This window comes from Strongylocentrotus purpuratus, unplaced genomic scaffold (assembly GCF_000002235.5).
Source record: "Strongylocentrotus purpuratus isolate Spur 01 unplaced genomic scaffold, Spur_5.0 spur5_scaffold_1, whole genome shotgun sequence".
In the NCBI taxonomy this organism is placed as follows: domain Eukaryota; kingdom Metazoa; phylum Echinodermata; class Echinoidea; order Camarodonta; family Strongylocentrotidae; genus Strongylocentrotus; species Strongylocentrotus purpuratus.
Window position 1 is genome coordinate 24,499,862 of NW_022145594.1, and position 27,789 is coordinate 24,527,650.

A 27,789-nucleotide genomic window follows, 5' to 3' on the forward strand; every position below is an offset into this window, starting at 1 on the left:
TTGTATCATGTTGTAACCATGGTCACTGGAGTCTAAACAGTTGGGTTTTCCCCCGAGGGGTATTTTTGCTGACAATTAAAGTTGCGTCATATGACACTTTGCAAGGTTATTTTTGAAGCATACAGACAAATAACCTTTTTGGAAAACATGTTTACCCCAAAAGGCATAAAAGCTGGTCAATACTATTAACAGATGATGATTAATGGAGTGTACAAAAATCACAATGGAATGTTAAAACCCGTTCAAGGGGAAGTCAACCTATTAAATTGGTTTTAATAGAAGCACACAAAATAGAGAAGCAGGTCAGTAAAGGTTTGAGCAAAATCCGATTAAAAATAGGAAATTTATGATTTGTTAAAGGTGCGATTAATCTTACACAAATTGGCAACTCTTTGACGTGTCTCGTGAGCTTTCCTCCTGTTGTCCCTCTACTCAAAAAATTACATTAACAATTATATTGTACCTCAAGAACATTTTTAATCATACGTTCACCGTTAATTGTTATGACTATTTCAAATATGTTTTCATACAACCAATGTATCAAACAATTGTATTATGTCATCTATAATTAAGAACATTTAAGTTTGTGAAAGTTGGAGAAAAGCTCGCAAATTACGTCACAGTGTTGGTAATTTGTGTTTCCCAGATAACAAGTTCAAACATTCAAAACGTGGCTTGACTGTAGCCTTACTTATCATATGAAAAAGGCATGTCTCGGTTTATCTTTATATTTCGTTTTAATTTTGTTAGGGGGTTAGAACGGGGGGGGGGGGTGGAAGAAAAGCGCCTCCGAGTTTTGCCATGACGTTGTTCCTGATGATTAAGAGTGTATACTGGCTTAGATTCCTCAAAATCTAAACTCATTAGGTCACTGCATTTGAGTAACGGTGTCAAAGTCTAGATCATCATATATATTTGTACATGGGGGTAGCAGTATGAATTGGCATAGAAACATAACATCATGATTCATTTCTGTATATACGTTCTGGTTCAAATACCTCAATACCTTAGTCATCTGGTCACTGCATTTTTGTAACGGTGTCAAAGTCTAGATCATCACATATACAAAAATATATATTTGTAGATGGGGGTAGTTTGCGTAGACGTAAGCTAAATCTTCAATTCATGTCTCTACATGTTAGATGTTAGGATTTTGTATACATAAATCACACGGGCAGCCGTGTCTTTTTAGTACTCGATAAACTAATAGAACTGTATACATAATCCATACCTGCCAACATTTGAAAATGAGAATTAAGAATTTTTAGCAAGGTATGTCTTCGAAAATAAGAAATTTGTACCCTTAACAGGCGTTCGCACATGCAGCGGCAGTGTAACTGGCAATACGCGGTAAATCTGTGCAAAAAAGCGAATACAAATTCGCTGCTCAATCATGCAGCCCTTCAACGCACGCAATACGTGAATTCTCACATCGCGTCAAATGATAAAACAAGCTTAATTTGGCTTAAGCAAGACCAAACAAAAAAAATAATAATAATAGGTCTAATTATTATTATTTTTTTTTTTTAATTTAAAAATATTTTTAAAAATCTTGATTTTTTAAAAAAAAACAGATATTCCGGATTTTGGGTTCCTAAAAATCCAGAAAAACAGAACATTCCGGATTATTCGGAAGGGTTGGCAGGTATGCAATTCAATTCGGTGTAGCGATTGTCCAACACAGCTCAGCTACGGCTACATTTGACATGCATCGATCAAACTATACACAGTACATGTACGGTACGCATCGCCACTGCTGCCCAACTCCACTGGCACTGACTCAGCTCCAGTGCCGCATTGCAGCGTGCGTTCACTCTGTATACCAAAGTCCTGACACACTTCTTCCAAATACTGGATTAGATAATTGAAAAGTCAGTACGGTACGGTAAACTCCATGAATCCATCAAGCAAGCGTATTCCTTGGGATTGGAAGACATTATAAGTAAAACTGACAAACTTTTGCAAGTGTAGTAACCCATTCACGATCACACGTCGAAGCTAACCCGCTCGCTCAAAATTTATCGCGTGTGTGTGTGTGTGTGTGTGTGTGTGTGTGTACATGTATGGAGCGTTCATGCCAGGCCAGGCGCTACACACACACACACACATATATATATGCTGATCTCTACGGTAGAGATCAGTGGCACAAATATGCTGCAAAACCGTCATTACAAGCCAAATGAGCTTCTGCGGCCATCAACACACACAGTATACTATACGAGAGCTCTCACACAAATCGCGGCAAATGGTAGAACAAGCCCAATTCGGCTTAAATTTCCAAAATGCGGCATATTCCGCATTTTAAGGTCCTAAAATTCCAGAAATTCTGAATATTCCGGAAAATGCGGGAGGGTTGGCAGGTATGCATAATCACGAGAAATTGATTTTGGAACACATTACTGTGTTAGCGTCCATGAATTGTTGAGATTGCAGAAGAAAGAACAAAAGGCCATGGCAGATATACAAGGTAAGAAGACTAAATCATTCGGAAAGGGGGCTGTTGTTAGGGAACTTACGAACGCGCCAAACATCGGGTTGACTTTGAAACAGTCTAAGTGCTGAATTAGTTGACAGGCACAAACCCCTTGGCCCGAATTCACAAAGGAAGTTTGTCGACAAACCTAGGTTTTTTTACGTCATATAAAGCGTTTTGACGCGTTTTTTTTTACAAACCTGGTTCGTAAAAACGCGTCGAAACGTGTCATAAATTATGACGCACGAAAACCTAGGTTTGTCGACAAACCTCCATTGTGAATTTGGGCCATAGTGACTCGTAGTGCGTAATAGAATGCAGACCATAATGGAGTTCATAGCTACAGAAAAAAAGGGTGAGATTTAAAGGGGGTTATCTTCCAAAACCCACACATAAAACAGATTTGAGGGGGAGGGGGTTAACCCCCCCCCCCCCACCCTGCGTACGCACCTGGCCCACAGACCCGGGTGAAATTTAAGTTAGGTATAGTGCATGTAATTATTTGTTTAGATTATGGAATTTGTATTGCTTTTTAATAAAATGGAACTTGTGATGGTATGAAATAACAAGATGTATTGTATAGCAATTGTGTTCATTATCATTTGTATATTGCTGTGAAGGAGGATTATCAAAATTAAATTATTTGTTCTATATATATATATGTATAAAGAGTGGAAAATGAATTAAATGATTCTGTGAATCGTCTGAAGCTTCGACTTTTCACACAAAAGAGCTTCATTCGGTTATCAGTAATTTCCAGCTTTGGACGAAAATTCGAGGTCTCAGACGTTATATGTATATATATATTTTTAACTTGTTGATTTTCGAAGCATTGAGACGCAATACATACATACATACATAATACATACATACGCAATACATACATAATGATGAATGGACATAATGTGAAAAATCAAGTGGGTTTGTGATATAATTTGAGTAGCTATTAAATTAATTGTTCTTCCTTACTACCTTTCTTTTTGAGGGTTTGTAGAGGCTTTTTTGTGTGGCTATTTCTGGTTGAGCCGAATATCTATTAAACCGTCTTTGTGGTCTAGACTAGTGGTTGATGATGTTATACCTAAACAAAAAAAATCGGGTTCAGTTCCTGGTGGAAACATTTTTGTAACCTATGCAGCTATTTCCATAAAGAAATAGCATTTCCTTTTCGGGGGTTTCCCAGTGGCCTTGAAATCGGGTTTTCTTTTCGCAAGAGAATATTGACAAAACTTTTCTTGCACAATATTAATAATTCGACTATTAATATAACTGCCTAAATATGTTGATGTTGATAACGTGAGACCTATCGCTAAAGGTTAGTAAGCCACGCCCTCAAACAATGACTCATTCGAAGTAGGTCCAATGTTCACATAACGTACATCGTTATGCATATATACCCTACCAATTAAATGATAACTTTGTTTACTTGTATTTCATCAAAAATATTATGGGTATTTAAACCGCTCATGTGGAAGAAATAGAATTATGAATAGTTTATATTCCGGGGTGAATTTTCGATCATTAGGAATTGACATTGAAGAGGCGTTCAATCATGTGATGCTAACTGTTTTGTTATCACCTTTGTTGATGATGATGCATACATTTATGTGGAGGTGTTGTGGTACAGTGGTCCTCAAAGGTAGTACAACGTTTTGCTATGGGGTCATGAATTTGGTTCAAATGAACAAAACTTATGCGATCCTGCAACATTTAATGACCGTTGTCACGGCTAAAATCGAGTCTTAAGTGATTAAGTTATGAATATTAAACTGTTTATGTTGTATAGCTCCCTCTCAAGATTGATATTACTTTAGCTTCAAAACTATATGTTTCTTGATTAAAATCGACCGATTTTTTATTCCCGTTTGGAAATTATATAACAGCACTGCATATTCCTAGATTTGTCATGGCCGTGGGTACTATTTGAAATTTAAATTTCTCAAAATCATTAGCATTTTAGTGAAAGTTGTTTATTCCAACACTAGATTTCACAATGGTTCTGCAAATTTAAAATGTCATAATCCAATCCTGTTGAAATATTACCAAACTTTGTATTAGCTTTAATCTAAGGATCGAGGGTTTGAATCCCATCCCGGTACTAACATTTTTTGGCAGGACATTAACTCCAGGTGTTAATTAGTACAAGGTATAGGATGCCAAGGTCATTACACTTTGCTTAGCATTGCGGGCGTCTATGAAATAGCGACTGGCTTGAGTGCTCCACACAACGTTATTAGGGACTTTTAGATTGAGTGGACGAGAATGGCGTGAACGTCCACTGATCATGCGTGTCCATGGCAAGCCGTTTTTAACATTCATTCCTATTTTTTTGATATCAAGAAATTATTTTCCGTTGTAAAGCAATGGTAATTCTTGAAATCAAGAAATGATTTTCTGTTGTAAAGTAATGGTAATTCTTGAAATCAAGAAATGATTTTCTGTTGTAAAGCAATGGTAATTCTAGATATCAAGAATCGGGAATAAATGTTAAAACGGCTTTTCATGGACACGCATGTTCTCGTCCACTCAATCTAAAAGTCCTTAATATGGACTTTTAGATTTGCGTGGACGTGTGACGCCCCTTTTAAGGCACCGGCAGTCACGTGTGACGTTCTTTTAAGGCACTTGTAGTGCCTAAGGATGTCACATGTTGCAGTCCACGTTCTCGTCTTGCAAACCTAAACGTCCCTATTAACGCTGTGTGGAGCACCAAGGAGTTACTACACTCCTTGGGAGCACTGAAGCCTGAAACCGCCTACAGGGAAATAATACATTTGTAAAACCCTTAGAGACACCGTCGATATATGAAGCGCTATAAAACCTAGACTGATATTTTAGTTACTGTTATACATTTGTGGTGAATGTGAAGTATGCAGAAAGAAGAGAGAGTTAGACAAATTGGGGGAGAATAAAAGTGAGAGCAAAAGAAAGAAAGAGAGAGGACAATATATAATAATCGCTCTCGCGAACCATTTCACCGACCGACATCTTCACCCTTACATTTTACTCATCGCACGCTGTGTCCCAGCAGGGTTCAGCAATTGCAGACGCGTGCGCAAGGGGGGGGGGGGGGGGGGGGGGGGGGGGGGGGGGGGGGCTGGGGTTGAAAACCCCCCCCCCCCTTTGGTATTTTGTATGTGTGTATTTTGGAGAACCCCCCTCTTTGGTTTTTGTTTGTTTGTTTGTTTTTAAATAAAAAAATATGCCAATGGCTGACCTAAAAAGTTGACCTTACCACCCCCCAACAGAGCAAAATGTCAAATTTTGAAATTTCGAGACAAAAACAAAAGTGTCCTCTTACTCCCCCCCCCCCCGCTTATTCAACGGCTGACTGAGTCGTTGCGATTTTTGGGGGATCAACAAAAAAGTGTCCGCTTACCCCCCCCCCCCCCCCCCCCCCTTGAAAAAACCTCCTGCGTACGCTACTGAACAATTGTATTCATTTAGCTATTTCGATATAAAATTACATGTTGAGTTCATTATTTCTGTCTTATCAACCCAGCCTCTGTCGTAATAACCTTACTGATCTGGGCCGCAGTCAGCGTCTCTGGAACTACTACAGAACTTTCCACGACGGCCGGTGACACTGTCAACATAGCATGTCTCTTCGGAGAAGGCACGGTAATTAATATCTACTGGTACTACAACAACGGTACCGGGCGTCAGAAGCTTTTGTTCCTTGCCAGGGGAACATAACATTAGGAGCAGAATATGCAAATCGAGCAAGTTTGCAAGACGACAATTCGACGCTCATCTTGGAAAATATAACCGTCGTCGATGTGGGAACCTATTGCTGTGTCGTGGACCGGAAAGGACAAATTCCAGTGCAAAACATCAACACCAAGCTCAATGTGTTCAGTAAGTTTCAATTCTGATCTCCTTGACGACCATATGCAATGATTGATTATGTCATTGTTTAAAGAATAGTCACATTTTCACGTAAAAGCTAGACGTTAAGGCCACACAAGAACAGTTTTGTTTAATAATAATAACATAAATTGTTCTGTTTACCCACGAAGCCTAACTAGCACCAATAATGTTCTTACTGTAGATCCTACAACTAGTGTATCCAAATCAACTGTCAGGTTCACATAGACTTCAGGGCTAAGATAATTAATGTGTATTAATACAGATACCTTAGTGTCGACCTGGGATTCTAACCAGCAAGTTTAGGATTGAGAGTCATTCAAGTGAATTGACCACTTTACTATGACACCTACAACTTGTTTGCTCAATATCTATTTTTGTTGTTGATGTTTTCCGTTTGTTTGTTGCTTTAATTACTCCGTTAACCCCCACAAAAGAAAAAGGTTCAGGTAGAGCCTAGAGATCCTCAATCACTTGCCCCATTGTACTCGGCTTCGAAATTGCCATATATTAAGTTTCTTTGGCGGGGTCCTAAAATAGATCCTACATCCCTAGAAGAAGTTTTGCCCTCATCTGTTCATCTGGACTAAGCTGTATTCATATGGTACTTGGCAATTATCTTGTAATTAATGTAGGACCTGCAGGAAGAGCAGTAGTAACACTGGTGTGGCTATCCTGGGTAAATAATCTAAAATTATAATAACGACAAATTTAATATCAAAAATAATAATAACAATAATATTAATAATAATAATAACAACAATAATGATTATAGTAATAATACGAGTAATAATATCAAAGACTATTTTGATTATTATTACTATCATTATCATTGTTATCATTTTATTATTATTATTATTATTCGATGATACTGGTATTCAAGTTTCAAGTTTATTTGTTTCACATTTCACAAAACAGAATTCACATAAATGACCAAATTGTAAAATAAGTATGACCGTATAATATAATCGAGTCTTTGTAAAGACGTCGAAATTGATTGTTTGAAATGTTAGGTTATACAGGGTAAAATGTTAGGTTATACAGGGTAAAATGCGAGGAACCTATGAACAGCTTAGCTTGTAGATTAAAGGTTCCCCTAAATAAAAAATAAACATTTGATTGGAGTGGTTGCAATGGTGAAGGATGTTCCAATAATAATAGGTGTGCAAGAAAGCCTTAAGGATAGTTGAGTTCTTCTTTCAGACCGCAAATGCCTTCAGAATGCATGGTTATTGCTCTTATCCTTATTTATGACATTACTAGTGCTCTTTTAGGACCCAAAATTGCTATGAAAAAGTTTTGCCCCCCCCCCGAATTTGCAAAAATATTTAGCCAATACGCTCATACTAATTCAGCTCCACTTTTATGAAATCACGGTGACCTTTAATTAATTAATTAATTATAACAATACACTGGCCGGCTGGATGTGCCAATTATAACCAACACGAAATAGCCATCAAAGCCAACATCGGCATTGCATGGCTAGAATAAAACGTATAAGGCCCTTTTTCTTCAAGAGCTGGTCCAAATTACCTTAAATTTTTGGTGGTACACAAATATTAGAAATCGTTATATTTATGGTTATTTCAGCCGTCTCTGAACCGATTTTGTCATTCAAAGTGTATGTTCTTTCAAATTAGACACTCAGTTTTCCATTATTATATTTTTTTTTTAAATGATATTTTATTTCCTTCCTCATAATTTCACATAACAAGAAATTATCAAATTAAGCAATATAAAACAAGATCTTTGATACAAGACACTACATGAGTTACATCAATCAATGAACATAGAAAAAAAAAAAAAAATTCTTGCATGTAACAGTGTATAATCAAAATAACACTAGATGAAGGTTTAAAGTGTAGATTTTTTTTTTTTAAATGATATTTTATTTCCTTCCTCATAATTTCACATAACAAGAAATTCACATAACAAGAAATTATCAAGATAAGCAATATAAAACAAGATCTTTGATACAAGACATTTCATAAGTTACATCAATCAATGAACATAGAGAAAAAAAAAGGAAAAAAAAGTCTTGCATGTAACAGTGTATATAATAAAAATAACAGTAGAGGAAGGTTTAAAGTTACATATTACCATCCTATCACAACACTCTCAACCCCCCCCCCCTCTAGCCCATCCACACCACACCCCCTTTCACACACATAAACAACCATACAAACACAAACACACACTGCATGCAACCTGTTCCCTCAACTCACACCACACAAACTCTTCACCCCCCCCCCCCCCCCCCCTAGCCCACCCATCTCACACCCCCTTCACGCCGACACACACGCTGCATGCAACTTTTTCCGGTTTGTCCACCTGTACACGAGAGAGAATTAATGATACTAATAATAATAATAATACCCACATCCATTAAGGTAAAAATGCATCGATTTGTTCCCATTTCTGTAAGTGCATCCCCAGTTATCTCACAACAAAAACAAATTGTGTAGCGCCCTCTTCAACAAAACTCAACTAGTAGACATCATGTAATATACAATAATAAGAAGGCCGTAGCCTAGACACAATCTATCATTACCAACATGCATTCAAACCCATGCACGCCTGCTACCAGAGATCCCCAGGGCACGCAAACACACTCGCCTGATCCATGCCCGACGCCTCCCTTGCAGTGTCTTTTCGCGTAAATTAGTTAACAGTGGCCGTCGCCAGGCCGGATAATCTACACTGCTTGTCTGACCTAGCAACAACAATTTACATAGGTTTATCTTTTTGTTTTAATTTGAAAAACTCATTATACTATATTTATGTATACTTTCTATTTCACAACTTTAAACCATGTAAAATGTATTATATTATTGAATGTTGAATTGTATATCTGATTTCTTGTCAAAATTACTATTCTGTTGGAAATGAAAAATAAAAACTGAACTGAACTGAACTATGCAAATGACCTCGACAAGAAAAACAAGGCCCTTGCACATGTAGGCGACCACGTTCGCATTCCTGAATGTCCTCCGGCCCTGCACACTGGTTACAGGCGCGCATACATCAGAACATGTTTATCGGGAAGGCCCACAGTATCTGTATTACTAATAATACTATTATTATCATTATCATTTTTCAATTAAGGTCTTCGCCCTAATACACTCCCGGTGATACCTTCTTGCACCGGAGCTGACGAGTCTTCATCCTGCAGCATTCGTGACAACCAACCCTTCACCCTCAACTGCACACTCCCCAACGTTTATCCTGTTGAAGATACCGAACTCATTTGGTATCATGATAGAAAACATTTCCCATCTATTCCTGAAGTAACGCAGAACGATGACGGGACCACTAAAATCAGTCGACAGATTAAGATACTTGAAACAGGAAACTTTACCTGTAACGCCACATATCTTTCGGCTAACGGAAGAGAGAACACAGCCGTATCAGTTGAAGCACGGATCATCATCATTCCACCCACGGGTATGTATTTATAAAATCTTGACAATTTGTACTAAAACCTTGTTTTGCTTTCTGCGTCCCTCTACACTGTTGCCTGCTTGCCACACTTGGAATTTTGCGCAAAACAATACAAACCAATTGATGTCAGTCATTTTTTGTGCAACACAAATGGCTTTGCAGATTCCCGTCTTGATTAGCCCCATGACAACTTCCTAACACCGTTATAGATTTATCTAGCAACGGAAACAATTATAAAAACTTTGGTATATCTATCTCACAATAAAAACAATGTGGAACAGGGAGATTATTGTGTGCCTGTTCACCATTTTCACTGATAGGAAAATTCATTTAGGGTTGTATTGTATCTGCACATTAGAAGGATTTAATTTTTAATGATATATACTTTAAGTGGATGTTAATGTTTGACTTCATGTTATTGATAATATATCTTAGGACATTCTCTTTTATATAGCAACTTATATGTTGAAATCTGTGAGCATGAAATTACAATTAATTTGTAATAGCTGTATTGCTGAGCTTCAAACGAAATTTTCCGTTCTATTTTGCGCTTTTAAAGTTCAACTGTATCATTATTATTATTATCAATACTATTATGGTTATTACAATCGTTATTAACATCATTATTATTATTTATTATAACTATCATTATTATTAACACAGAAAGATGTTAGACAGACTCCTCGGAAGATGACGCTCCCTAAGGTTATCCTAATAAATGAAGTCCTGCTTAAATAATCAGTTTTTAGTTTTCTTTCAACTTGCCCTTTTTTCTTAGATGTAACAAACACAACGGAAAAGAATTTGACGGATGGTGCAATAGTCGGGATAGCAATTAGCATTGTCACAGTGCTGATTGTAGGCATTCTCCTTTGCATCTATTGTTTGAAAAGACGAAGTAAGCTTGTATTAGAAATATGACGAACTTATTTTCCTACTTTAAAACATAATCATAATTTTATACAATATTTTAAAAGGACTAGGTTTTTCGATTCAAAATCAATGTAGTTGGGTTGAAAGTGAAGTTGCTTTTCGTCGGTGAAATCCAACCCGATATTGGGTAAATTGTTAACCCTAATTGTGTTTGATTTCACACACAAAAAAAAAATACAAGTGTTACAATTTGTTACCCATTAGGCCTCTTTCAGACCTATGTCGCACGCAGTTGCCATTCATTTAAATAAAATAAAAACACGCAGCTATTGTGTCCACCTTTTCTGTGCCGTTTACCCATTTATATCTCAACGATCCTTTTAATGGGTAAATTTTTATATCTTGGTAGGTGTGTATTTAAAAAAAAAAAATATTTAGGCGAGGCTTAAAAAATATCGATACCAGCTGGCTACCGCCTCACGTATTGGCGGATCGAGGCTGCAATTCCGCCCGAAGCCTGGCTGGGGCAATTAATTTTCACTAATTAGCCCAGCCGGCTTGCGCCAGGCTGGGATCTGAGTTTTACCCCGGAATCTTTAATCGGCCCATCCACCCCCCGCCTGGCGGTACGTCTATAATTGGCTCAGCCGGCCTCCGCCAAAGATAGGTTGTTAAAGTTGCAACTTTAAAGTTTCCAGTTGGCGGCCGCCGTACGGAGATGCTTACAGTTTTAGTGGCGGCAGCCAGGCGGAGATGCTTGTAATCCAGAATCTTTACGGTCTTTTATAATTTCCCCACACTTGATCCAAGCTGTCGAAGATGGCGTTATCAACAGACTCATAATTATGCTCACCAGCCCAGCCTGAGTTTCGCCGGGCGTCTTAATTTAATAATGCTACTACTAGTCTACCACTGCTGCTATAAGGCCTACTACTACTAGTACTACTACTACTACTACTATTACTACTACTTTACTGTTACTACTACTTCTACTACTGCTGCTGTTGTTACTACTACTACTAGGCGTGGTCCAGGATTTAATTCTTAAGGGGGGCCCACATTTGAAATTATGCGAGCCAAATATTTATTTTTTTTTTTTTGGGGGGGGGGGGTAGACAAAAAAATGCCCATCACCCCACTCTAACATGTAGGCCCCGCCGTTGAACGTTTTTCAGTGGGGGTCTAGGGGTAGAGCCCCCAGAAGCTCAGGGGGTATAGGCATTTAATTACTGTCAAATGAGCATATTTTGATACCGTATTTGTGACACTGGCAGGACATAAATTTGTTTTGGGTCCAGAGGGCGGAGCCCCCAGAAGCTCAGGGGTTTTAAACATTAAATTATCGTCAGATGAGCACAATTTTATACCTTATTTGTGACACTGGCAGGTCACGAATTGACGTGGGGTCCAGGGGCGGAGCCCCCGGAAGCTCAGGGGTTTTGGGCAATAAATGACGATCAGATGAGCATATTATGATACCTCATTTGTGACACTGGCAGGACACAAATTGGTGTTGTGTCCAGGGGGTGAAGCCCCCGGAAGCTCAGGGGTTTTGGGCAATAAATTACGGTCAGATGAGCATATTTTTATACCTTATTTGTGACACTGGCAGGACATAAATTGGTGTTGGGTCCAGGGGGCGGAGCCTTAGGGCCCTAGATGAGGTCCAGGGGGCAGAGCCACCGGATGTCAAGGGGTTTTAGGCATTTAATTATGGTAAGATGAGCATATTAGCAAATTGAATGACGCAATTAGCTTTTTAAATGTTGATCTACATAGTCATTCAATTTCGCACGAACTTGAATGAACGTAACATTAATTGGATGCTAAGCTACTAGTTTACGAAGTTTGGCCGGAAAAACTATAGTATCATTATCATTGAGATTTAGATATTTTTTTAATTACTATAGTTTACACAAAAATTATATTTCTGTAAATGTAAATGGGTTTGTAATTGCAAAAACCAGAAAGTCCGAAATAATATTTAAACATTTTCTTAATTCCGAAAATGAAATGGACCGCGGGCTATTTATTATTGACATTTCGTTCTCATTTTCTTTATCACACGTTTTGTAATCTTGACACAGTTCATTCTTTCCTAATCGCTTTTTAAAACACCAATTTAGATTGGCCGCTTTTCAAAGACATGAACAAATTATTATGACGTGCGCTTACCAGCCGATAATTGATTTGTGTTCTTTCTTTTTGTTTATCCACGCACTGTAGTCTTGTAGTCTCTTTCTATTCTTTACGCGTTTTAGAAGAGGAAAAAGACGAAAAAACACACCTGAAAACAAAGTGTTTATTTAACACCTTCTCGTTCTCTCAAATTTTCTCAATGTCTAGCCATGATAACTCTGTCTCATTTTGTCTCGATATGCCACTATTGCCAATATAAAGATCCTCTAATGCCATATTGTACTACTTGTAGCTACTTGCTCCCTCTATATAGAAGACAAGCCTATAATAAATCGGTGACCATTGGTCCCCATGATCCTCTCTTCTTATGTTAATCGAGAGCTGAGTTGATGAGATAGCCATCTGTCGGTGAGCACCCTGGGCGGTCTATTCACTCCTAGCCAAACTAGTACAGTCGGTCTTTAAAGACAACATTACATCAATGCCTAGGAAATGAAGGCCTATTTATTATCCGCTACTTTACTACGCCTCTGCAAGTATCCTGATGGGCCTTTGCCATTTGGGTCCGATCATTCACGAGACCCCCCCCCCCCCCATCCTCACACACACATGCCTTGCCGAGACATCAACATGGTATCAAATGTACACCTATTCTACTGACCAAATATTTAATTGGGCGATTCCCAAATCCCTAATCCCCGACCCGAACGATAGAATATGGCAAACCGCAAATCTGGACAAAAGCGATCGAACAATAACGTTGAGTCGCTGGGCTCGCGACTACGTAGTAAACGCTATAATGACAATAGATGCTTAGAGCTCGCCGTTGACTTGTTTGTAAATAGGGACTTTTAGATTTGCGTAGACTGATACGTGTGTCCATTCAAGGCAGTGCATTAAAAGGACGTCGATCGTAGCAATCCACATTGTCTTCGTGCAAAACTAAAAGTCTCTAATAACCGATAAAGGTGTACGTTAGATATAGTATTTGATCGTGAATCCTAACTTTTCCTTTTCTTTTCGTATATGTCTGTTTAACGTTATGTTTTCTGTTTGTTTCCATGACGCACCGCCCCACGAAAAAGCAATAACAACAACATAGTCAGGAGTAAACAGGTACTAAATACAAAAAAAAAAAAAATGAGAATGATAATGAAGAGAATGAATGTACACATATTTGAGAACATTACAGTTAACTTTAAAAACATGACGGTAAAAAAAAATAAAAATAAAAAGTGCAATGCGATGCTGGTGTATCGCATTGTGCATTCATTGTCTGCCTTCAGAGGGTTAACAGAACATACATGTATACAGTATATGCTTTAGTTTTTATCTACGTTCTGTGATTTTATGATTCTTCACTACCAACATTCTGAAGATTACAAACTTAGTCGTAATGAAAGTCATATCTTAAAATGGGGGATTTGGAAAAATAGTGACGTTTAATAGAGCAGATACAATAACAACACATTCTGGCTTTGCAATGCATATTGTCTTCTAAGACTATACAAAGTTTGTTTGTGTAGTCGCATATAGACTACATCTTTCTATGTACGGTGTTTGTTACTTTATAACCAAGGCTTGGCTAATTCCAGAACCTAATTGGATTACACACCAATACGTATATGTTACATGATCAACCTAAACTAAATTTGCGCCCCCTAAGTTTCAGAACAATTTGCGGCACCTCAATAAAATATACATTTCTGCACCCTAAGTTTCAGTTCAAATTTGCGCCCCCTTAGTTTCAGTTCAATTGTGCGCCCCCCTCAATAACATATTAACGTCCTACCCCCCCCCCCCCCCAGTTTCAGATCAATGTGGCGCGGGCCCTTCAATGTAGTATATACATTTGGCGCCGCCTCAATGAAAGATCCATTTTGCGCCCACCTTAGTTTCAGACCAATTTTGCCGCGCCCCCTTAATAACATATAAACGTCCTACCCCCTTAGTTTCAGATCAATTTGGCGCCGCCTCAATGAAAGATCCATTTTGCGCCCACCTTAGTTTTAGACCAATTTTGCGCCCCCTTAATAACATATAAACGTCCTACCCCCTTAGTTTCAGATCAATTTGTCGCCGCCTCAATAAAAGATCCATTTTGCGCCCACCTTAGTTTCAGACCCATTTTGCGCCCCCTTAATAACATATAAACGTCCTACCCCCTTAGTTTCAGATTAATTTGGCGCCGCCTCAATGAAAGATCCATTTGCGCCCACCTTAGTTTCAGACCAATTTTGCGCCCCCTTAATAACATATAAACGTCCTACCCCCTTAGTTTTAGATCAATTTTGCACCCCCTCAATGAAAGATCAATTTTGCGCCCAACTTAGTTTCAGATCAATTTTGCGCCCCCTCCTTAGTCTAAGATATATGTTGCGCCCCAAAGGTTAAGATAAATTTTGCGCTACCTCAATCGAATATAAAAATGCCGCCCCTTAGTTTCAGATCAATTTTGCGACCCCCCCCCCCCCGAAGTTTCAGATCTATTTTTCGCCATCTCAGTAAAAAAGACAAATTGTGCGCCCCCGTCAATAATGTATATATTTTCCGCCACCTAAGTTTCAGATCAATTTGCAACTCTTTAATTAATCAGCACTGTCATTTTTCTGTACTTTTTTCCAAGTTTAATATTTTTCGTTATATACTTTCAATTATTTCGCTCTATATCTAACACCATCACCTTAATACGGCGAATAAAATGTGAACGCAACGTTGCCATATGATGGAAGGCACGTTTGAAAGGGAGAGGAAGAGAGAGAGAGAGAGAGAGAGGGGGGGGGGGGGGTGTCGAAGACCAAAGGGGAACCTTTGACCCATGTATTGTTCTTGAAATGCATGCAATACTGTTTAATGCACCCATAGACCTGCAGGGATGGGGCATATAAAGTACCCTTTAATATACAAAGAGTTGCGATACGAAGCGTCCGTTTTGTTGCGTTTTGTTGGAAACAGATATGGCGTTTGAATTATAATTTGGCCATGCATGAAGTAATCAGTTGATTGAGTGAAACAAGCCCGGATGCGTGTGGCATGGAAAATTAAGGCATGCCATTAATGGCGTGCGACCTATGCCTTGGACGTGTCGGGCAGCATGCTAAAACATTTTCGACGTCATGCTTTACTCAATATATTTACAGAACATTCATCAAACCTTGAACATTAGACAAATCTAACATTATTAAAAAAGAATCACCCCCTCCCTCCACACACATAGCCTATAAAATTATGCCATGCCGATACTTTGGGTAATTCAAGTTAGGCAGCCTTAATCCGCGCCAGAACAATAGAATCTGGCAAGCCGGACAAAAGCGATCAAACTAGCGTTGAGTCACCGAGCGCGCGACTACGTATAGTAAAAAACTACTAGATGCTTATAGTTATTGAGCTCGCCGTTGACTTGTTGTTTATTATTTATATTTATATACAGTCCCCAAATAACCGATAAAGGTGTACGTTAGATAGAGTATTTGATCGTGAATCCTAACTTTTCTTTTTCTTTTCGTATGTCTGTTTAACTTATTTTGTTCTATTTGTTTCCATGACGCACCGCCACACGAACAAGTAACAACAACAGCATAAGGCAATTAACAGCCATTCAATCACCCAATAGTGTCTGACAATGAAGTCATAGTCCAGGCATAATTTGATATGACCTCCCACTAATTGCAACAGAAAATGTCTCGACTGTTTTGTGCTCTTGGAGGTGTCCATTATAACATATCGAAAGTCTTAAGGAATCCGGGTGGGGGAAAGTGCCATGGCGGCCATTTTTTCAAAATGGCCGCCATGTATAACTAATATTGTACAATTCTGGGGATTTCTTTTTAACAGCACCTCACTTTACCATGAATAAGGTGTCATAAGAAAGACAATTACATTTCCTACAAGATGATGCCTCATTCAATAGGTTTTGGGATGATTTGCTTACCAATTTGAAGCCAAAAGTGTGATTTTTTACCATTTTTTTCAAAAATATGAATTGCGCCAAAATACATATTTCTCCATATTTATTTGATTATTATGCTAACCGACTTGACACTTGCTGAAAAACTGTTCAGCATCTTGGTTGATAACATATCCAAATTTCAAGTCTATTACTTTTCAAACTAAAAAGTTATAGCGCTCTAAAGTTGAAACTTTGTTATGAGCCAAAATGGCAAATTTGGTTGCTAAGGGCTATCTTCTCCTTAGCAACGGTAACATATTGGCGTGAGAAATAGAATATATCACGAGAAATTGCTATCACCAAGCAGGTGACTACTTTTATAGAAAGTATGATGTCAAATGATGCATTTTCATCCAATTTTAATGATAAATATCGCTTTGTTCCCGTTGCTATGGTAATAATATGCCTAGCAACCGATATAAAACACATATTTTTGTTGTAAATCTAATATTTCCCATATCTCTGCTTCTAAATAACATAGAGAGTTTTGATTTTAAGTGCTAAACATACATTTCCAGAGACAAGGAATCAAATTAATTAAATGTTAATGAGCTAATTAACCTAGCCAAAAAGCCAAAACGGCAGCCATTTTCCAAAATGGCCGCCATAAACCTGATATTTCGCAATATCTCTACTTTTAAATGACTTAGGGCTTTGATTTTCAGTGCTAAATATACGTTTTCTAGGCCCAGGTATCCTTTGAAATACATTTCAATGAGCTAAACCTGACCAAAAAGCCGAAATGGCAGCCATTTTCCCAAATGGCTGCCATAAACCTGATAATCTTTGACCAACCACTATGGTGGCTAGCCCTTATGATCATCAAGACTGAGCCCACAGGAAGTGTTTTGAATGACATGCTTTTGTGCCTGGGAGGCTTTCACTCATAAATGAGTTTCTTGGGAAGCAATCTATGCAGATAACGCGGTGGTACACATAATGTCAAGCAAGGCTATTGCACGATCAATACGGGGACATCTACTTGTTGATGCAGCACTGAACGCCTTGATTTTGTCAGACGCACTTGGTATGCCACTCCCTCAACCATCTGCAGATCCACATGAAGTGGAGGAGACCAATGAGGCAACAGTGTCACCAGATGATGAGCCTACGACAAACGGAACTGGAAACGCTGATGAACGTGTTCCCCTTTACAAGAATCTGATGGAAGGTTCTGTGTCTGCAGAGGAGTTCTGCCAAGCTGATGTTTTAAACAGAATCAAGAAGCTCCTCTGGGCCAAAACCGAATCCTTGAAGTCCTCTAGGACCGCCACACTTTGGCTACAGTACATGAGATGGTTGACATACTACGGAAATTAATTAGAGCAGAGCGCATTGGCAACTGGGCGTTGCACCTTGAAGCTGTGTCAGAAATGTTGCCCTACCTGGCAGCCTCTGGGCACAACCTCTACACCAAATCAATCCGCCTCTATGTGTAGCAAATGAGCAAGCTCAAGGATGAACATCCAGATGTGTACCAACGATTCAAAGAAGGGTTCCATGTTGTCAGAAGAAGTGATCGCCTATGGGCTGGTCTGTCCGTAGATCCCACCATCGAACAGGTCCTAATGAGGAGTATGAAGACCAGCGGTGGCCTGACGAGAGGGCGAGGCATGGCAGAGCAACAGCGTCTCATATGGCTGCTCTCCATGCCTGCCTGTGCTGAAGTCAACAATGCTATTCAACAGCTTATACAGGTGTAAACTATAATACTGGTGAACAAAACAAGGGCATAAAAAATGCTAGACAAGCACGTGACATGAAAGACACACATGCAGTTATCAGCTGTCTGAAAGAGAGAAAACCCTTCAGCTCAGATCCGAGCTCGCGCAGCATTTCGACATGGGTACATGCAACCAGAAAAGTCAATGTGGATTCAGCAAAAACTGTTGGAACAGCAATCCTGACCAACATGGATGGACAAATTGCTGCTGACTACACATTCAAGAGGAAGGATCAGGCCATCACCTTGGCTTTGAAATCGGCAGTAAAGATTGATGGTGAGTCAGTACAAGTGGATCCCCAGCTGCTTTTCCAGCGACTGACAATTGCTGCGAAAGCTACAGAGACTCTAGAGTCTGTGTTCAAATATGAGCTGTGCAGTTACCCACCAACTCTGTTTGATTCCTCACTGCTGCTCCGACAGCCACATAAGCCAGTGCTAGCAGATGCTATCAGGACACTCCTGACAAAGGATGCACCAGGAATCACAGGCCAAGTCCACTACGTGTTGGATGTTGGGACACTAGTTCAGCGCATTCCATAGGCACGTGGCTCAACATACAAATGTATCCGCACGCAATACACAGAGTATGCCCCAAAGAAGTATGGACAGGCAACAGTCGTGTTTATGGATATGATGGTACATCAACAAAGGGTATAGCACACCAAAGACGTGCAAGAGGGAATGCTGGAGCAACGGTGACGTTTGATGAAGATATGCAGGCTACAATGAAGAAGGAACAATTCCTGGCAAACAAGACAAATAAGCAGCACTTCATCAACATGTTCAGCACCAAACTAGGGGCAAAGAACTGCCAGACACATCATGCTGTAGGTGACGCTGGTCTCCTCATAGTGCAGAAAGCAGTGGAGTTTGCAGCCACCACTGATACTGTGCTGATCGGAGATGACACAGATCTACTTATCTTGCTCATCTACCACACCGACCTCGAGTCATCTGACCTGTTCTTCCAACCCTAGCCAAAGAAGAATGTAAAGAAACCGCGTGTCTGGAACATGAAGTCTGTCAAACAGCAGTTAGGCCCTGATGTTTCACAGCACATTTTCTTCATGCACGCTCTCCTGGGATGTGATACTACTTCCCGCGTGCATGGCTTTGACAAGGGAGCTTCCCTTCACAAATTTAAAACCAGTGTGCAGTGTGCACTTCCGTTAACAAGCAATTGTGTTTGACAGACCGACAGCGTCCACCGATGATGTTTTAGATCGAAGCAGGAGAGAAAGCCTTGGCTTGCCTGTACAATGGGAAGCCTGCAGAGTCACTCAACGTGGTGCGACATAAGCGGTTCTGCTAGAAGGTCGCCTCCAGCATTTCTCATGTGCAACCCCAAAGTCTACCGCCCACATCAGCAGCAGCGAAACACCACAGCCTTCGTGCCTATACTATCAGGTCCGGCAGTGGAAGGGCATTGCAGCTGGTGAGCTACGATCAGATGACTGGCGGGAAAGCAGTGGAGGAGTCATGCTCGTACAGACGGACTTGCCACCAGCTCTAGAAGAGCTCCTCAAGATGATCCGCTGCAACTGCCAGATAGACTGCAGCAGTCTGAAGTGCACCTGCAAGAAGCAGAGCATAGAGTGCTCAGCTGCATGTGGCAACTGTAGAGGGTCAGCATGCACGAACTCAACCCAAGTTGCATGTGACAGTGATGACGATGAATAGACTTTTTGAGGAAGATTGATGGATCGAAGACTGTAGTCTGAGGCTATGGTAACTACATGCAGTATTATAATAATTATGACCTATATATGAAGGTTGTCCATAAGGCATACGGCATGCCATGGTATATAATTGACACATCCTCATAATAATGCTTTTTGGTCAAGTTTAGCTTATTGAAATGTGTGTCATTGGATTCCTAGCCCCAGAAAATGTATGTTTTGCACTATAATTCTAAGCCTTTAGAAGCAGAAATATTGGGAATTATCAGGTTTATGGCAGCCATTTGGGAAAATGGCTGCCATTTCGGCTTTTTTTTGTGGTCAGGTTTAGCTCATTGAAATGTGTTTCAAAGGATTCCTTGGCCCAGAAAACGTATATTTAGCACTGAAAATCAAAGCCCTAAGTCATTTACAAGCATAGATATTGCGAAATATCAGGTCTATGGCGGCCATTTTGGAAAATGGCTGCCGTTTCGGCTTTTTGGCTAGGTTTAGCTCATTAACATTTAATTAATTTGATTCCTTGTCTCTGGAAATGTATGTTTAGCACTTAAAATCAAAACTCTCTATGTTATTTAGAAGCAGAGATATGGGAAATATTAGATTTACAACAAAAATATGTGTATTATATCGGTTGCTAGGCATATTATTACCATAGCAACGGGAACTAAGCGATATTTATCGTTAAAATTGGATGAAAATGCATCATTTGACATCATACTTCCTATAAAAGTAGTCACCTGCTTGGTGATAGCAATTTCTCGTGATATATTCTATTTCTCACGCCAATATGTTACCGTTGCTAAGGAGAAGATAGCCCTTAGCAACCAAATTTGCCATTTTGGCTCATAACAAAGTTTCAACTTTAGAGTGCTATAACTTTTTAGTTTGAAAAGTAATAGACTTGAAATTTGGATATGTTATCAACCAAGATGCTGAACAGTTTTTCAGCAAGTTTCAAGTCGGTTAGCATAATAATCAAATAAATATGGAGAAATATGTATTTTGGCGCAATTCATATTTTTGAAAAAAATGGTAAAAAATCACACTTTTGGCTTCAAATTGGTAAGCAAATCATCCCGAAACGTATTGAATGAGGTATCATCTTGTAGGAAATGTAATTGTTTTTCTTATGACACCTTATTCATGGTAAAATGAGGTGCTGTTAAAAAGAAATCCCCAGAATTGTACAATATTAGTTATACATGGCGGCCATTTTGAAAAATGGCCGCCACGGAACTTTCCCCCGCCTGGATTCCTTAAGACTTTTGATATGTTATAGAGGGCATATTTCTGGGTATAAAACAGTTGACAGACTTTCTGTTGCAATTAGTGGGAGGTTGACCCCTTTTTTTCACGAAATGCCTGGACTATCAAGCAAGTTAACCGGTTTCATTACATAATTTGAATATTAGGACACTGCTCAAGTTTGAATTTCACAGATAGGACATACATAACATATTCAGAATTCCTGCAAAGTTCTACAGAATTAGATGTAGGCTGCAAAAGGGACATAGTATTTTTAAAATGGATCTATTTCTGATTTTAAAATTTAAAAAATCCCCTCAGTCTTGGCTGCAGGGAAAATGTACCAAGCGGCCATTTTGAAAAAGAAAAAAAAAAAGAAGAAAAAAGGCCTCCTCCTTCCTATTTTTTGAAAAGGCAGGACGCTAAACATTTTTATTGTATTTGGCCTAATATATGTCGCCGTCATGTTTTCAAGTTCTGATGAGTTGCGTTTTAAAGTTCAGTCTAGAAATCAGGGGCACTTTATCTTTCGAAGAAAATATAAATCTAAGGTCGCCTCTATCGGTTATTTGGGGACTAAATAGATATGAATGAGGCCAAATAACAAAAACGAAGTGTTTTTCGCCTCCTTTTTGGTCGCCGCCTCCTTTTTTTGTTTTACTATTCCGGAACCCCCCCCCCCCCCCCAACAAAAAAGCCTGTGATATATATTTTGTTTAAATATCTTCTAAAGTGATACAAATCATTTATTTTGTGATACATTCCATCACTATACTCACTTAGCACAATATCTGTGAATAAATGGGCTTGGCCAGCTATAATAAGCAATTGGCAGCCATCTTGGAAAAAATTGAAAAATATATAGTAAAAAGTAATGCCCTGCATGCCTCCTCTGTTTTGTGTTAAAGTCTGGACGAGAAACACGTTATTTTTATTGTTTGGCTTAATAACAAACATGTCAACGGCGAGCTCAACAATGAAGTATCTGTTGTCTTATACTAGTAGCTTTTTACTACGTAGTCGCGCGCTCGGCGACTCAACGCTTTGTCGTGGGGCGGCGCGTCATGGAAACAAATAGAAAACATAAAGTTAAACAGACATAATAAAAAGGAAAAGTTAGGATTCACGATCAAATACTATATCTAACGTACACCTTTATATGTTATTTGGGGACTTAATAGATACAAATAATAACAAACAAGTCAACGGCGAGCTCATCAACTAAGCATCTGTTGTCATATAATAGTAGCTTTTTACTATTCGCGCGCTCACTCAACACTAGTTTGATCGCTTTTGTCCGGCTTGTCAGATTCTATTGTTCTGGCGCGGGTTAAGGCTGCCTAACTTGAATTACCCAAAGGGTCGGAATGGCATAGGCTGTGTGTGTGAAGGGGGGGGGGGGGGAGGGTGGGTGATTTTTTTTTTAATTTGTTAGATTTGTCGGATGTTCAATGTTTGATGAATGTTCTGTAAATATATTGAGTAAAGCATGACGAATAAAATGTCTTAGCATGCTGCCCGGCACGTCGGGGGCATGGGTCGCGCCCCATTAATGGCATGCCTTATTTTCCCCTGCCGCACGCAAGGGGCTTGTTTCACCCAATCAGCTGATGACTCCAAGCATGTCCAAATTATAATTCAAACGCCATAACTGTTTCCAACAAAACGCAACAAAACGGACGCTTCGTGTCACAACTTTTGGTATATAAAAGGGACTCTATGCGCCATCCCTGCAAGGCCTGTGGGCGCATTAAACAGTATTGCATGGATTTCACGAACAATACATGGGTCAAAGAAGAGGAGGAAGCGAAGAAAAGGGGGTAAGGAGATCGAGGGCCTTGCCTCTCAGGCTGTTGCCTCCCCAACCCTCCCCAATTAACCCAACTCCAATCAAAACAAATTAAGAGCGAAAGAAGGAAAGGGAACGAAAAAAGGAAAAGAGGAGATAAAAGAAAGGGGAAAAGAAGAAAAGAAAAGAAAAGAAGCCAAAAAGTTGTGGATCGGCCGAGAGGCAAAATTCAAACGTGGTTTATTTCTTATTCCATAACCTTACGGTGACTTACACATGTTGCTAAATGATGGTCATTTGACGGTAATTTAATGCCTAAACCCCCTGAAATTCTTGGGGGCTCCGTCCCCTAGACCTCAAGTCAAAGAGTGTCCTGCCAGTGTCACAAAATAATATGGTATCAAAAAATACTCACCTGACCGTAATAAAACGCCTTAAACCCCTGAACTTCCGGCGGCTCTGCCTTCTGGACCAAACCAAATATTTTAATGCAACGTCAAAGCTTCCGCGCTTCGCGCAGGAGGGGGGGGGTAGGGGGCAATTGAATTCAGACATGGATTAAGAGTTCATCTTCTCTTTCCTTAAAGGCAGGCTTTACTACTTCAGCCAGAAGGGATTAGACCGCCCTGCGAGCCAGCGAGGTCACTGTGACAGGTGGTTATCTCATTAACTCAGCTCTCATTTAACATAAAGAAAAGAGGATCATGGGGGACCAACGGGCACCGATTGGGGAAGTTTTCTATATAGAGGGAGCAAGTAGCTACAAGTAGGACAGTGTGCCTGTGACGTTTCTTTAGTAATCGCTTTTTAAAAGACTCTTTGAATTTGGCCGCTTTCTAAAGACAGATAATTAAGACGTGCGCTGGCCGGACAATTATTGATATTTCTATCTTTCCTTCTAAATCACGCACTTGTATTCTCGACATAGCTTCTGTTTTCTTTTTCTTTTTAATAAAGCTATAGAATTTCTTTTTTAAACGAAAAAAATACACTCGAAGAAAAACTGTTTATACCTTCTACCCTTTTCTATTATCGACCTTTTTACTCAATATATCTACAGAAAATTCATTTAATAAAAAGCTATATGACAATATATGCTTCATTGACTTGCTTGCCGTTGACATGTTTGTTTTTATTATCTATTCAGTCCCCAAATTACTGATAGAGATGTACGTTAGATTTATATTTTCTAAATTCTTCGAAAAACAAAGTACCCCTGATTTCTAGACTGAACTCTATCTTTCAAACGCAACTCATCAGGACATGACGGCGGTATATTATAATATAATATAAATATTGTCTGTCTCGCCTCGACTTGACAAAGATAATAATATCTCTCCTCACCTCGACTTGACAAAGATAACATTTTGGCAGGCATATTTAAAAACAGATTATTTTGGCGGGCATAGTTAAAATCACGACTTCGCTTTTAACCAATCAGATGGCAGGATTAGGAAAGATTCTTAAAGTAAGGTATATAATAGGATTTATATCATTGAAGCATAACACAAATAAACACAAATATATGATTTGGGTATTATAAACAATAGGCGAGCCAGTAATTTAAAATAGCAAATCTTATGTTGTTACCAAAATTATTTTTTTTAAATATGAAAATACAAGGCATCTAATCCATTTACAGGCAGGATGCATCTACATAAAGTGAGCCCACATTTATCCACGGTACGACTGGTCTCTTTATTGAAAAAGGCATATCAGAAAAGAATGAACACATATTTGTCTCTAGTGACAAGTTGTTATTGTTGTTTTGGGGTTCATAAGGCTGTCCAATCTGAAAAGATTATTTTCGCAAGGCTATAGTGTTTTTCGAGTTATTTATCATAAGATGGCGCTGTTTATTTTGCTCTGACAAATTAGATTCTGCTTTATGAAGATATCGTTTGGCAGGATGTGGCGGTGAACCAGGCGGCGGGTGGCTGGTTCAATTAGGCCGGCGGGGGCCCAGGCAACCTCATTAAGAAGAGGCTCGGCTTCCATGCGAGAGGCTGGAGTTTGGCGGCATATCACTGTCCTCCTGCCGGCGGCAGCCAGGCTGAGCTCATGTTTTCTAGCTTTTTCCGAGGCTCGGTTTCCATTCGAAAGGCGGCAGCCGGCGCAGGCTTTTGGATACCATTTCCTACCGCCAGCCGTTAGCCGGCTGAGCTAATTTAAACAAGGCAGCCAAGACGCATAAGTGCAGTTAGCTGCCGCCGGCTGGTATATTTATTTTTGACGCCTCGCCTTAAGGATATTTTTCCGTCTGCTTTATTTTGATATTTAGGGACGGGAAATAATTATTTGTGGAATTAAGAAAAAGGGTTTGCCTTTATGTGTTTTTTCTTTACGTTTACGTATGTAGATGCAATACAAATATGAACAATAATGCTAAGATTTACATTTGTTTTCTAGGTCACTGCTGCTCCAAAAAGGATGAACAGAACAGCGAGGTGGTCCAACCCGATCAAGGTATGTATAATACATTACTTCACATATGGCCCGAAGTCTGCTTGGTAATTCATTTCGACAGAATAGGGATTTTGGACTTGGCTTTCATTTGTTTTCAGATGGATTGGCTTTATGATATTAAGTGATTATGGTTGGGTGTAAAGATACGGTTTGAAATTGATGTCGCAGGAGCTGCTACTGGATCTTAAATGTTTGTCGAAAAATCTGCATTAAGGAATAGTTCAGACCTAAGTTCATAATTATGGAATCATGGTGTAATCAGATCGTCGTCTGGGATGTTATCTATTTTATATATATATATATATATATGTATATATATATATATATATATATATATATGTATATATATATGTATATATAAAAGTGCGAGAATTCTCAACTCTGACATATATATAGTTATTTAGTTTTTAATGCTATTTTGAGGCATAAATAGGCTAAAACGCATCAGATCATGTCACCTCTCCAATAAATAATTATATTACCTGATCGCTCTTCTTGCCCTTTACATAATCATCATTCAAATGTGAAATTTCATCTTTTCATTGTATTTTCAGTACTCACTTTTAGGACAGAGCATTACGTTATGGTTTTAAATCAATGAAACCGGATTGTTATTCTGCCATGCATATAATAAGATAATATATTCTAACATGCTCAGAAATGCTCTTGTATTCATCCAACGTATCTTTAATTAATATCAACAGAAGAATTGAACCTACTTGAGACATCAGTTGACGGTTCCAAAGATGGAAATGGTAAGACCATTTAAAGTTTTTTAAAGTATTAATTAAGAGAAGAATAAACTTCTTTATTTGCATCTATTTTCCCTTTATTGTATTGTTCTTACGAATGTCCAAAGACGAGCAACACTTTGTAGGCACATATGTTTATTTAAACTACTACAAAGAAGAGCGCCATTCATGGCTTAAATAAATCAAGCCGCCTAAAATTAGAAAATGCACATCATGATAATTCGATAATTGGAATTATATGATTTTTTTTTTAATCAGAAAGTTATTTTTTATACTTTAGTCCACTACAACAATAATTTGCTTTTAATAGATGCATTAAAACAAAAGAAACAGGGCAAAACACCTTTGATTAAAATCTGATAACTAATATTAAAAGGAAGTTATCATTTTTTGTTTAAGTATGAAAAAGTATGGAAGAATGGAAATCACTGCACAATTTGCAAACTTGGTTATCAGTTTGTGACGTCATTGCCTCACTATTGATCAATTGCTTTATTTAATTTTTTATCCCATTAATATTCTTTTTTATCCCCAAAACTTGATTTCCCCATGCCTTTGCCCAGGTTATAACATTTGTATCATATTGCGTACATGACATTTCACAAAATCTGTTATAAACTTTTAAGAATTGATACTATTTTCTGAATATTGCATATTCATAATCACTGATTTTTATATAAATAGATTATCACATTCAAATTGTTCATGATTTAACTGACGAAAACCCTCTATATTAGTGCCTCCACATAAAAATATATTATTATCAATATAGCTTGGATGCTGGTATGAGTAAATACGATTTTAAGGGGGAAATGGGAAATTCATGTTATCAATATAAAGAAATAATGAATGGATAGTGAGGCGATTACGTCACATACTCACGAGTGGGTTGCCAATTTGTCTTGTCATTTTCTAACTTTTCTTGTCATTAAAATTCTGAAGTTCCTTATTAGTTAATATCCAATTTGGCTCAAACTGTTTTTAATTGGTTTGTTTAGTTTCTCTGCTTCTATTGAAAGACAGTTATTTTTTGGGAGTGGACTTGCCCTTTAACGAAAACTTATTGAATACAGTATTGCCATTAAAAAAGCCATTATGCACAAACTCTCATATTTCTTCATTATGCTTCACAATATTCAAATCTGATAGAGGATTCCAGATCCAAGTTCAAATGAATCTTGTTCATGAAGCAAAGTGACAAGAGAAGGTATAGGTGATGAGATACCTGAACTTGAGCGATTATTCGAAATCGTCCAGGAAACATATGGCGTACACATTTATAGTAAACTTCCTATTTGTTTTTAAATAACATCAGCAGAATCTTCAGACCCAACTGGACGACCAAAAGCAGCTGCTAAACGTTCAAAAAATGAAGAAGGTGAGAAAC

General features: G+C 38.7%; 1 long non-coding RNA gene across 1 annotated transcript; it reads left to right on the forward strand.

The window, feature by feature from the left end:
• The first annotated feature begins 10,567 nt into the window (after positions 1–10,567).
• Positions 10,568–27,786, forward strand: LOC115920996. The gene is made up of 4 exons (XR_004062659.1): positions 10,568–10,679; positions 25,594–25,650; positions 26,355–26,405; positions 27,718–27,786. It is a non-coding gene; the product is annotated as an uncharacterized LOC115920996 (long non-coding RNA).
• Positions 27,787–27,789: the final 3 nt, after the last annotated feature.